The sequence below is a fragment of the Charadrius vociferus genome, unplaced genomic scaffold (assembly GCF_000708025.1).
Source record: "Charadrius vociferus isolate BGI_N301 unplaced genomic scaffold, ASM70802v2 scaffold59, whole genome shotgun sequence".
Classification (NCBI taxonomy): Eukaryota; Metazoa; Chordata; class Aves; order Charadriiformes; family Charadriidae; genus Charadrius; species Charadrius vociferus.
In genome coordinates, this window is record NW_009661371.1 from 7,041,174 (window position 1) to 7,055,340 (window position 14,167).

The following is a 14,167-nucleotide window of genomic DNA, read 5'->3' on the forward strand; positions in this document are numbered from 1 at the left end:
CTCTCTCAGCCTCTCCTCATAGGAGAGGTGCTACAGCCCTCGGATCATCCTCCTGGCCCTCCTCTGGACACGCTCCAGCAGGTCCATGTCTTTCTTATGTTGAGGACTCCAGAGCTGGATGCAGTACTCCAGGTGGGGGTCTCACAAGAGTGGAGTAGAAAGGCAGAATCACCTCCCTTGACCTGCTGGCCACACTTCTTTTGATGCAGCCCAGGATCCGGTTGGCCTTCTGGGCTGCGATCACATATTACTGGCTCATGTTGAGCTTCTGGTCAATCAGCACACCCAGGTCCTTCTTTTCAGGGCTGCTCTCCAGCCATTCCCCGCCGAGCCTGTATTTGTGCTTGGGATTGCCTCGACCCAGGTGTGGGACCTTGCACTTGGCCTTGTTGAACTGTATGATGTTGGCTTGGGCCCACCTCTCCAGCCTGTCCAGGTCCCTCTGGATGGCATCCCTCCCCTCCAGCATGTCAACCTCGCCAAACAGCTTGGTATCATTGGCAAACTTGCTGAGGGTGCACTCGACCCCACTGTCCATGTTGCCAACAAAAATGTTGAACAGTACAAGTCCCAGCACCGACCCCTGAGGAATGCCACTCGTCACTGGTCTCCACTTGGACATCGAGCCATTGACCGCAACTCTCTGAGTGCGGCCGTCCAGCCAGTTCTTTATCCACCGAGTAGTCCATTTGTCGAATCCATGTCTCTGCAATTTAGAGACCAGGATATTGTGTGGGACGGTGTCGAACGCTTTACACAAGTCCAGGTAGATGGCATCGGTTGCTCTTCCCTTGTCCACTGCCACTGTAACCCCTTCGTAGAAGGCCACCAAATTTGTCAGGCATGACTTGCCTTGGCATGGATTGCCTTGTCAATGGATTGCTCCTTTCAAGAAAACATTATTTGGTCTCCTTTACCCCCATTAATAAGCTTCCAGCCAAAATTGATAAACGCTATTCAGCTATTTCAGTGACGTGACAATATTTGTTCAACAAAATTTATTTTGTAGTAAGATTTGAACTGAAACAGACCTGAAGCATAAAAGATCCATAAATGCAGCTTAAAGGAAAATAGTTGGATGTCAATAGAAGCAGTAAGAAATATCTTTTAGTAAGATTTTTAAAGTTTTACTAGAATTTATTATTCTCTTAATTCATGACCATTAGTACTTTTTCTTGTAATAGATAATAGGCAAATCTTATAGATGCAAGAAAATTGGATCAGGATTTTTAAAATAGCACAAAAAGTCACACATTTTAAAAAGTCAGCCAGAGTTGTTCATTATTGTAGAAAAGCAAGCAATTTGAAGGCAACCACTGCTTATTTTTGAAAGCGCTGCATCACCAACAGTGTCATATCTTATTTTTAAAACATCGTTCAACTCTCTCAAATTCTCAAAGAAATGTTAATTCTAAGCTCTACGTCATCCAAAAACTTGGCTCACAGGTGGATCTCAGTGCTGTTTGACAAGTGCTGCTTCGTCCCCAGGCTCCCTTTTGGACTGAAGCAACTGGTTTCCTCCAGGGCAAAATCCAGCTATTGGTCCAGTGACAGTTCACCAGAGATCTTTCCCAATATGGGAGATGGATATGACAAATAGCCTGTTGCAGGGGCTCTTTCCCTCTGACATTTACAGGTCTCCAAAGATAGTCCAACAGGTCTTTAACTCATATGCGAAGATACCTTGTTTCACTCCCATTGCATGAGATGGAGTAAACCCTTGATTTCATGCTATATACAACTACAACACACAATTCTGTTCTGAATTAAACAGAAAAGAAAACACAAAGAAAGAGAAAGAATTACAACTTCTGAGGGCCACAGCCACTCAGAAAAGGCCTGCTGCAGACCTGGATTCGCCCATGGTCTTCAAAGCTTTTGGAAAGCAGGCAGAAGCCAGTCTGCACCAGTTGGGAGGAAGGCAGGGACGGTGCCCTGGGGAAGGTGCACTTCTCAGTGCAGCCATAACCACAGGGATATGCAAGTGTCAGGCTGGTGTGGCTGAAGCCCATTTGCATGTCTTACTAGCACAGAACAAAATTTGCTTATGTTGATGAGAGGGAGAGAGGAGCTAAAGTAGTTGAATTTACCTTCATGTAGTTTTAATCCTGATTTATTCTATGCCTGGGACATAAAAATGTGTACCAAGAGTTTATCTACATGAAAGGTCCCCTGGCCTGCCCTTTCTTTCTGCTGATTTGAATGAGTTATATGGTTCGAACAGGCAGGAGAATACGTGAAGCTCTCATCCCACGCATTCACATAGGAATTATAACCTATCCTACAGGCAGTACTCGCTTAAACAGCTAGCAGGGTGGGAAGCCTGGTGAGGAAATAGTCAGACTGCCACCTAAAAGCGCCTGGATTGCACACCAGCCACAGGAACTGCAACAACTAGAGCTCTAAGTCTGACGTCTTCTGTTTCCACATGCGTTACCAACGTAATCCTCTCATGGCTGCAGCAAGGCCCATGGGGCTTTTCTCTCTTTGCATAATTTTTCTGTGTTAAGATTTGCAATACTTATCAGATGTATTGAAATGGTAACTATTAAGAGCTTGTTAATAGTTCACTAGAGTGATGTTCTGTAAGAATTTAGCAGAATTATTATTTATTAAAGTGATGAAAAAATCCTTGATAATGCGATTTAGAAAAATAGTCAAAGCACTGTCTCTGAGTGGTGGATAAAAAACAGTGCCAATAATTAAATCCGAAAGATGGTTATCGGAAAACTTAACAAGTTGGATAATTTGCAGCTCCTTGTTAAGTGAAACCCTTGATTAACATTTCCCAGTTAGCTGCCAAGAACATTTATAAGGTTCATTAAGAGAGGCCGTTCAGAGTAAGAATACACTGATGAGCAAATTGGAGAGAGGAACATAGAATATTTTATTTATTTATTTATTTACCTTGAAAACAGATGCTAGCAACAATGCAGTACATCTCTGAAAAATTACAACAGATATGGCATAACTCCTCCCATCAGTACCATATGCATGAACATACACATAGAAGATTATCTAGCCGCCACGTTTTGTGAAGCATCAGCAAGGTGCTGCTATAAAATATGCAAGTTTCAATAATGCTTCAGTGGAAAAAGATTATACTAATGCAGTTATGGCCCCAGCAACATAAGAAAAGAAGTCATCTAACTTCTTGTGATAAGATTTAGAAAGTTGATGTCCAACCTACGCAATCTATGTGTTATGTCTGTAATTTATCTGTCGATAAATAAGACAATCGGTCTGTTTTTAAAATAAACACTCATAAAGCAGCTAACGATAAATTTCCATTACTTCAACTCTCCCATTACTGCTGGGAATAATTTCACCTCTAACCAGATGTGTATTGATTTCAAAATGAAAATTAACATTATACCCTTCCTCTAGTTAAAAGAAAAGGATACAACTTCTTTTTCTTTGTATTCAAACTGCAGAAAGAAACTTTGATATACCTATCTTTAGATAAACTAAAGGAAATTTCTAAATGTCCTCTGTCAATTGCACTGTCTTGTTCACCTGTGCTAGAGACTTAATTTTAATGAAACTGTCTTCATTGATTACCACAAGTGTGCTAGTGGTTTCAGTATCTTTCTTTGAAAACTAAAAGTGATAACCTTTTCACACCAGAAGTGAATACACAGCCATATGGTGACTTGCTTATACGGTAAGAAAATGGTTTTAGTCCAGAGCCTGTCTGAAATGACACCCAAGCAAACAAGTTTTTATTCCAAAGCAAAATTAATGAAAGTTTATAGAGGCATTCTTTAATGCATAGAAATAATTACTGTAGAAAATATAAATACCATAAAAAAGCTTTTTGAGAGGCTGTTTTACCATTCATCACTGTGCCTGTTGAAGGAGTTGAACACACAGTATTTCTACCACGTGCAACTGTTTTATCTATGGATTTTCTGAATGAGTGCAGGGGTTTACTCACATGAAACACCTGGGCTGGGCCTAACTGATCAGAATGACACGGATGCTGTCATGTTAACAAATTTTATTTAACTGGCCCAAGTGTGAGAGAACGCTAAATATGAAGCCTACACATTTTCTTGTGATGTTTTCAAGTGAAACTAAATGAATGGAAAGCAAACTTACAGATGAATTCAAAAGTTAAGCAAAAATTAAGGAAGCTAACAAGCGATTTCATGATATTAAGAGACAATTTTGTTTTTTTCTGAAAGCGTGTAATTATCTACAGCCTACAACAACATTTCAACACACCACACATCTGCAAGGAAAACATGCTTGCAGATTTAGGCTGGAGTTAAGCCTCAGAGAACAGCGTGCGCCTGATGCAGATCAGGGATAAATGGGCATAAACTTGAACATAGGAAGTTCCATCTTAACATGAGAAGGAACTTCTTTACTTTGAGGGTAGTGGAGCACTGGAACAGGCTGCCCAGAGAGGTGGTGGAGTCTCCCACTCTGGAGACATTCAAAACCCGCCTGGACGCTGTCCTGTGCAACGTGCTGTAGGTGACCCTGCTCTGGCAGGGGGGTTGGACTAGATGATCTCCAAAGGTCCCTTCCAACCCTAACCATTCTGTGAATTCTGTGAATTCTGTGGATTTGCACTGCAACCACCATGTGCTTCATGTGCTCAACTGAAATGTGTGTCTCACTATGCAAAGTTTTTGCTGTATTTCAGGGGCAACGTTAAACCGAACAGTTGAAGTGACTGCTGAAGGTGCTGTGTCCTGCAGGCTTCAAACGGAGTAGCAGTCATCACGGTTGAGAGGTGGTTTAAGAACCTGCTGCTTCTGAATTGCTTGTTACGAACTTTCACCTGGTTGACCAGAGTAGCTGGGATTAGCACATGCTGATAGTCGAATGTGGATTCACGCCATGGAAAAATCTGGGAGCTACAGCAACCTCTCCCAGCCACCGAGACAAGCTAAGAAAGCCATTGCAAGACAAACACTTCCCCCCTATTAATGACTGCTACGAAGAGGTGTTCACAACAGTTATACACAAAGAGGTCAGCTGTGGAAGTGGAAAAAATGCAAAGTTATAAAATCCAGATGTAAAAACCAGCATTTAAGAGCATAGGAGTGACGCAACACATGAAAAATTGGGGTTTGAGAAGGACAGGGGAACTGAAGACAGTATGGCTTTTGTGTAACGCACACTCCCTATCTCCGAGGACATAATTAAGAAGTTGTATAACAAAACTGAAAGTCTTGTAAAACACAGCCGGAGATCAAATTTGTGGATAATTACCATCGCTGTGGAGGATGTATGAGGCAGCATGATTTGCTTCATAACAGAGCTTTTACAAAGCTTGTTTGGAGCAGAAATTTCTCCCAACCCTATTGGAACAAGGAGCAAACACATGTCTTTCCTATACTTGAAGCCATAAAGTACTGGTAAACAGCTCTGCAATTATTTATACGAGGGTTGAATCTTGACTGAAGACTCTATGCACCTTGGGGGAGAGGAAGAAAATATTCCCTGTTTCAAGCCTATAAATCTTTCATGCTTCTAAATGTGATGTTTTGTGAGGCAGTCTGAAAGAAGCAGCATCTTGGAGCTGATGAAGTGCAGTGATAAAGGATTTACTTCTTATGTATCTAAGAGCTAAATCTGAGCAATAATTATTTCAAAGGCTTGAAAGTATCTGGTGTATAATTCTGCCAAGAAGAATATGATGAAATTCAAAAAGTTAAAAATTTCTTTTTTCATTTAACTGTAAGGGAGGAATCACTGTCGTATCAAATAGAACAAAACTCAATTAATATGTATGGGAACTGAGCATTGTGAGTAGAGCATTGTGAGAAAATAGCAAACATGCAAGGATTCGAATCATCTAGCTGGATGCTGGTAAAAAATTAACCTGTTGACAGTCATTAAATACTATTTTTGCATATTTTCATTTGTGGGGCTGAAATTATGTGTTTAAATATATATAAAATATATAAATGCATAAATAAATAAAAGAACTTAGGTTTAAAAAGTAATTTTTACCAATATGTTATTTTATTAAATTAATATTTCACTTTAATTTAAAAAAAAGTTTAAAAATAACATTTCCTGAAGAATTACTATTTTATTTAAAGCAACTTCATTAAAAACTAAGACCTTCAATAAAAATGGATGGATTAATTGAACAATGCGTTATAGTTAGCGAAGTATGCTGAATAATATCCTGACATCAGGTTGTCTTCAATGTATTTAGATAGTTTGATTCTACTACTGAGATTTTATGTGCTTTCTAAGCTTATTTTTGATGTGAAAACATACAGGCAAATTCCTACTTAGCTTAGCTTTCCAGTTTTGTATTCATTAGGATGGACTTTGTAAAAATTACTTACAGGATGGTATATCTTTTCCTGGGGTTTAAAACAAAAGGAACTTGGTGCTAATCTGGGTTGTTATATTTTCTCATCTATGTATTTCCTCTCAGTACGGTTCTGGGTTTTTTTAAAGCTTCCAGGAATCTTGATTTCCATCAACTTGGATGGACTATTGGATCTCCCCTAACCTTGTAGTTTTTGGCAATACTGAGTGGAAGACTGGTACTTGTATTACTTCACATATTTGTAAAAGTGTTTCAAATCTAAAAACACTGAGGCTGTTGAGATTATAAAAAAACAATCTACTTTTTGCTTTCAATTAATAGCAGCTATTTTTTAACTGGTTGATACAGCTTTCAGGGTATGGGTAAACAGATCATTGTCTACATTTATGAACCCTTTTGTAGAGCTTATATAGAGTCAGTTTTACTTTTAGGTGTGAACATGAGGATATGAATAATGTTTAGTGAGAATATTTGCAGGATGAAGAACTGCTTAGTGCTAGCGAGGGTAGCAAAATTAAACCATAAAGCTGAACTGAAAATCTTTACTCACACTGAGAACCACTTTTATTTATCAAGTAATTAAACTGTGCTCAACCTAAAGTTATTGACTAGTAAGAAGAACTAGTAAGAACTCTTCATTAAATAGTTGCTTATTTGAGACAGTCAAGCTGTGGATGTTCTAAGGCGGTTTTTGTTATGTTAGTCAAACTTGAAACCTGATACAAAGGTATAAGCGTCTATTTAAAAGACAGTCATATTATTTATCACGAACTGATATTAACTATGAAATCAAGCTGACTTCATAGGCATAAGTGAAAGTCTTTATATTAATGCATCACTACATTAGGAAATGAAGGGTTTGATCTTCAGTATATATTAGAAGAGACCTAAAAGTACTGAGATACTATAACAGGAGCTAAGTGGAATTTAGTCTGAGTGGTGTCTGAGCTTTGATAACCTGTTAGAGAGAAGTATTTAAATCTCTGTTTCAAGAGATGAATAACATGGGTTTCAACTTCACCATCCAGAAAAGAGAATTAAATGCCAGTCTCCCACATGCTGTTTGAAAACTAACAGATGGAGAAAAGGTAGGCAAGCAGCATTCCTCTGAGGCTTCTGACTTCTGTGCATAAACTGGTTACCTTGCTGCTCAGCACCTGAGACCTAAGTGTCCCGGTATGTGACAATCTGAAGTGGCAAAAACTACTTTACCATAGAGAGTTTAATGTCTGAAGGATTTGAGATTCAGTTTTTAATTTGGGTAGCCAAGGTCCAGGTTAAATGGGACCTGAAAATCTTTTAAGAGGACAGAAAGTGGGAAATTCCCCCAAACTATGCAGAATTACAGATTCTGGAGGTAATAATGTGCATGAGTAATTATATTTATTGTCTTTAGAGAACAACAGAATTATGCTTGTGCACAGATGCTTTACGGCTATGACTTGTTGTATTCTCATGATTTTACATAGTCTTTGGATTAAGGCCTGACTTGGAAAAAGGAAATATAATGCACGTTTTCACCCAAGAGCTATCACATTCTTGGCTCCAAAATTCGGTGTCAGGTCAGATTCCATACTCCAGATAATCCACATGTGACAGTTACTTTTATCACAAAATTTGCTTTTTTGCTTAAAATGCTGTGTTCTATTACCTTCCAGACTAGAAAAGCTTTAAAATTAACTGTGTAGCGTCCTTCTGCTTTCTTTATTCAGTTATATTCAGTTGTATTTTGGCACTCAAGAAGAAAAGGATTGGCATCTGTTATGTAATACTTGCTCTTTTATTTTGCCAAGTGCTGTAAAATCAAATCACTGATAGTTTTGGGTTTAGGAGTTCATTCTTCAGTACTGATAATGCTATCACTGTAACAAAGATATAGTATAACCCATGATAAAGGTTTACAGTAAAGAAACCAATATTTCATTATTTTTCATATAGGTAAAAATATTCATGTGCTTCTGTGCTGACAGGTTACGGTAGTTGATGAGCTTCTCAAATTTCCATCTTTCTGGCCAATTTCATTGTTATTCCAATTACACCAGAGTGTTCATGCTTTAACAAAACCTGAAAAAAACATTCTTTACTATATGTGTTTGTCATAAATCTGTTTGTCAGATTAGGCATCTTTATAAGTATATCCTATTTTTCAAGAAGGTACTTTCATCTGGAATTAACTCACCTACTTAAACAGCAATTCTCTCTATTTATTTATTTTTTTTTTTTATGTGTGTGATGACATTTAGCATCCAGAATTATGTCCTCTAAATGAACTGTGCACATTGGCATACTTTGAATTACAAATAGCAGAAATACAATTTCTTCATCTTTTCTGGCAGAGAAGGTTTTGCACACTTTTTCTTCCAGTCTGCTGGTATACCTCTCTCTGGTCAGATGTTCTGTGGGAAGGTAGTTTTGGTTGTTATGCCAGATGTGATGTCAGTAAATTATGAAATTGCAGTGATTTTATATATGAAGAGGAAGGACACCAGCATGTCTTCTTCCTGACAAATTTTCTGTTGCAGAACAACAAGGCACATATGTAATCTTAAAGTTGTGACCTGCTGATGCAGGAAAGCTTTGTGGGAAAGGAAGAATGCAACGTTTCTTTTAAATAGCAAAAATGTGGCTTTCCAATTCTTTGTGTTTTGAAAAAGTATTTTAGGACTTTGTAACATAAAAAAATTATGCTGCCATTCAAATAAGTATGGAGGTCTTTTCTGGCAGACAGTAAAAATTTGAAGCAAATAATTGTAAATGAAAAGATCCTTCAGCACAAATACATGTAGCTTGTTGTTATCTGTATCCATTGTTAGCTTTTCCATCAACAGTCTCTAAGTATTACATCCTCCTTTTCTTAATGTAAATCCTTATCTTGGGTTTATCACATTCCCAGTGGTTGACATTTTACAAAGGCATGCCCTGCAGCTAAACACATCTCTGAAAATCATAAAACCGTTGCCAGATTTTTTTTCCCCAACCAGTTCTGAAGGCAAAACTGCAAAATGAAGGCCCTTTACATGCCTTTAGTTTAGCTAATTTTAAATTAGGAACCTTTTTCTTTTCTTAAACTCATATGCACTCAAATGGCCATGTGCATTATGGATGCTGATTGTTAAATGGAAACACATGTTCCAATGTCAAACAAACTTCCTGTAATAAGTCACATTCAAACTTCCTGAAACTCAATTATGTTTTCATTTGACTTTCATTATAACCAATTTTTTACTCTCTGTATCTTTATGTGTTCAGTTTTTATTTTTGTCATTACTTTAATGCATTGAACTACTTCGCATTAATATCCATTCACATTGCTATGCTTAGGAAATAATTGTAATTTTAATCAAATAAATGTGGTCTTAATTCTAACTAAAAGATCATGAATTAATTTCTGTGTCTTTACAGGAGACGCGGTAAAAGGGAAGGCTTCACTTGAATCACGTACAGCTCTGACTTTAACTACCTTAGAGCATCAATACTATCCCGCTGTGACCCCCATCTTGTTGTTGGGTGGTTCGTGGCTGTGACAGGCTAAGGGGAAGAGGGAGAGCCTGCCAGTGCTACTGAACCCAGGAGCAGTATGCCTGATATATCCCATGTCTTCTACTCCAGAAGAGCTGTGAAAATGGGCTGAACGCCACAGGCAGTGGTCATTTGCACAGAATTTGCCACATCACGCTTTTCTGAGAGGGGACAACTGTAACACTGTGGTTATGCCAGAGCAGGCCAAAGGATAAGATCTTAATAAGGTGAGGACACCTCTATATTTTCAGGAGGGATGTGACCATCTGACTCTCAGCATTAACAGAATTATATGTGCCTCCAAGATAATAACAGAGAGGGCCAATATTGTTTCTAGTTAAAGAAAGGCACAGCGATTGCCACAAAATCATGGTGTTCATGGCACTGGAGTGTAGCTGTAATGATCATGTGAGATTCTTAAATGCTACAGCTGCGCACTAACGTTTTATCACCTACAAAAGCCCATTATTGTTCCTCATAGTCCTGCCATAAAGCCATAAAGGTTATTATTAACTATTCTACTATTTTCATGTACTAATATTGATTGTTCTCTTGATATTCATACAAGTGAGAGTCAAACCATGCAAAAGTCTGTGTCTGGTGATGGCTCAGGAAGGGGTTTGCAGGGTATTTTTTCCTTTCCATTTGCTTTATACCTCTCATCTCTGTTGTTGCAAGAGACAATTAGATGTTATCTGGGCAGACTGGCCTTGCACTGAAAAGCTGGGTAAATAGTCTCACTTGGGAATGCAACATTAATGTAATTAGTATTTTGCTATTGCTTTTAACAAAGCCCAGAATCTGTGAGCCAGTGCAAATTTGTAACAGTAGCTGCTATTGCTGCCTGCTTTCCATGCCTCTGCCACTAACATGCTTTTAGAGGCAGATTATTTTATATTTTTCTACATGTATTTAAAATGAAATCTCCAATAATTTAGGTATTTTAGTCATAATATTCCATCTTAACACAGTGGTAGCTTTTTCATAAATAAATTAAGCCTTCTTCTCTAATAACATACCTCTGGATTTAATCTGAAGTCTGCATGTGAGAGAAAAGAACAGAGTTGCTCCTGATACCTCCACTCTCACCAGTATGACATTTGAATAAATGGAGGCCTTTAAGATATGCCTTCTCTATCAGAGGTCTTCACTGTTTCCCGTTAGCTTTAATTTTAACTCTCTGGTTTTAGGACTATTCCTCAGTAAAATTCCAGCCCTTTTATCCTTCTACTGTATTGGCAAGCACATCCGCTTTTCTTTCTCTTTGTCAGCCTAGCTCCCTGCATCTTTTCCATCATGCCCTCCTGTGAGCTTCACCTAAAATCCTTTGATAACGCCAAGCACTTTTTTCCTTTGTAATTGTGTTTCATCCTTGTGTGGCTATTGATGACATTGACTATTTCTCTATCTGACAGCATTTTGAAAGCTGTCATCATCACACTCTCTGAGAAATCCATTAGATAGATAGCTATCACGTAGTTGCTTCTTCCTCTAGTCTTCTCCAAAATCCTGAGAGGACTTTTGCCCTCAGAAACACATTCACAATTTTATACTTTTTCCCTGGAGAAAGTAACATCAATTCAGCACACCTGGGACAGCGTGCTTAAAAAACACTCTGTCACTCCACAAAGATATATTTAACTATGAGGAACAGTACAACTATGTTGGTGTGGGATAGTAGGGCTGCCCTGCGAAAGAGAACTTGGAACCGTTTCTGGTGCAAGATCAGGCATAAGTGGCACTGAATAATGTCATATAAAATGTTAGAGCAATAGCTGTTCAGATTTGTGACTACTTTTCTACCTTGTCTCATGATGACAGTGACAGGACTTCTTCCGCTCCGGTATGATCCTGCTCCAGTTGAAATGAATAATAAATCTCATAGACCTCAGTGAGGGAACAATTCATGCTTCTCCCCCCGCCTCCCCCTGAGATTTTTTTTTTCCCCAAGTCATCATGGTCTTTTCAACATTCTTGTTTATTACTACAGCTAATTTCAAAGACCAGGGCCCACAAAAGTTCTTCAGAACAATATTAGTTTTAATAGACTGCGCTTGACTGGAAAATTGTAGAACAAATAAAGACTTGTACAACACTGTGTTGAGAGCAATAAAAGCATCACCTTCATTTTGCAGCTCCTGCCTTTTTACTAATGTTTATAATAGCATTAGCTATCAAGAAAGATGTGTATGAGCAAGTTTAGAAAGCAGTTAAATTTTTTCTTTAAAACATCTGACAGAGTTAAAAGTTGAAACTTTGGTCTTATAATTTGAAATATGTATTTTTTTTTTGTGATTTCATTTTGTTTCTGTTCTTTTTGAAGAGATACAAAGGGATTCCAGCCACAGAACATTTATTCCCTGGACTCTGACACTGAAAACTGCCACATACACTCACAAGCATTCAATTTATAAATATGTGGGGAAAAAAATCAGCTACACGTTCAGCCCAACAGTAGACATGTCAAGTGGGCAGCTAGCCTGCCAGTGAGTGGATCATCCTGCAGTGGATAAACCATCTGCTGAAGCATGTTTACAGATTGAAGTCACTTGAGGTGAACTGCACGGTGTATCTCCCGGTACTACCAACAAACACCATACATGCTGAAATCAAAGATGAAGCAGTCTAACAGTGAGACAGGGCTGGTTTATATCATTCAGACAAAGCATTGCATGTTTTTTTGTTGTTGTTTACCTAGTGCTTTGCTAGATTTTTCTGGTTGCAGTTTGTTATACTTTTCATTGAAGAGCCTGTCAGATTCTGACAAAGTCTCTGTCAAGCTCAGTGTAGTTCATGTGACAATAAACACAATTCCTGGCTTTGTTCATAGACGGGTGGGATCTGATAGTCAATAACCTAAATAAAGGGAAAAACCTGCCTTGAGGGGAAAAAAAACCCACCTTTAAAAAAATAGCATTTTGGCACCTTGTCCTGGATGTGGATGGAGGTTCATTTTCCCTGCAATGAAGTAAAGTGATGGTCTCTAGGATGTCAGAGCTTGGCTGGGGTTTGTAGAGTCTGCATTTTGTGATGGGGCAGAGGACTTGATGCTGACAGAAATCTCTGCTCATATTGATGATAGTTAATTGTTCCTGTTGCTCAAAAAGGAAAAAAGCCTGACCTAAGGAGAAAGTTTCACAGCCATGTCATCCAGCAACAAGGAGTGTATTAATAAAGAGAGTTTTCAGGATTTTCTTGTTTTCTTTTGCACTAGGTACATAAAATGGAAGACAGCGTCAAGTACTGAGGCAGCAACAGAAATGAAAGGGAACAGAAAGATCAGAAGATGCTGGCATATACAATGTGCTGAAGGTACACTATCCTTCCATGACATCTAAGAGAAGTTATGCATTAAGTCATGCTTTAAGTCTTCCCTGGTAGATCTCATGGAAGAATGGGTCTTAAGATTACAGATACTGATTGTGTGAATATATGTAAGAGTAAAAATATTGCTCAAGTAATTCAGGACTGGCAGATATTCTTGGTACTAGTGGGACAGACCTTATCACGGCAGAAAGAAGTCTGTATCCCCAGAGCCAAGGCAAAAAGTCTGCTAGTGATAAATACAATAGAGAAATGATCTTACTATACTGAAGGATGTGAAGGGTAAGTACAGAAATAGAATATGGACTCACAAGGAAACGGAGAAGGGCAGGGGATCCTATGGGAAAGAGAAAAGAGGCAAAAAGATACAAATCTGGAGAGAAATAAAGCCGATAAATGCAGAGAAAAAATTGGTTACTCCTTCAATCCATGTAGGCTTAGGCTAGCTGATGGTCTTTGTAGTATCTTTCTGCAGCTGTATTTTTGAATGGTGGCAACAGTTAACAGGACTTGGATAGAAATTCTCTCATTTTCTCATGTTTTCCTTTATGGTAGTCGAGACTTCATTGAAGATCATGAGAAAGAGTGCTAGAAGTGCACAGGAATGCTGTCTAGATTTAGGCCTATGCAATAGGCAAGTGTTAAGAAAAAATGACGGGATTGCCAGTAAATCAGATGCAGGAAATTAATTGCCAGGAACAGGTAGAACTGGGGGACTGGGAACTGAAAATGGTATTGATGGGAAATGGAATATAACCTATTTGTATGATATTTCAAGTACCGTAAGAATAGACAGCAAAATCGGGCTAAGGAAAATGCTGGTAATCACAGCAAGTAGAAGAACTTTTTTTTTTTTTTTAAAAAAGAGAAGAAATTAAAATACATAAAACAAGACAAGGTGCTTTGTGGAATATTTGACTACTGGGATAAACACGTGGAATATGAGATTTGGACTGCATGTGGACGGTGAGTTCAATTATGGAAATAACCTCACCTGAGTCAATAGGCACAAATTATGTG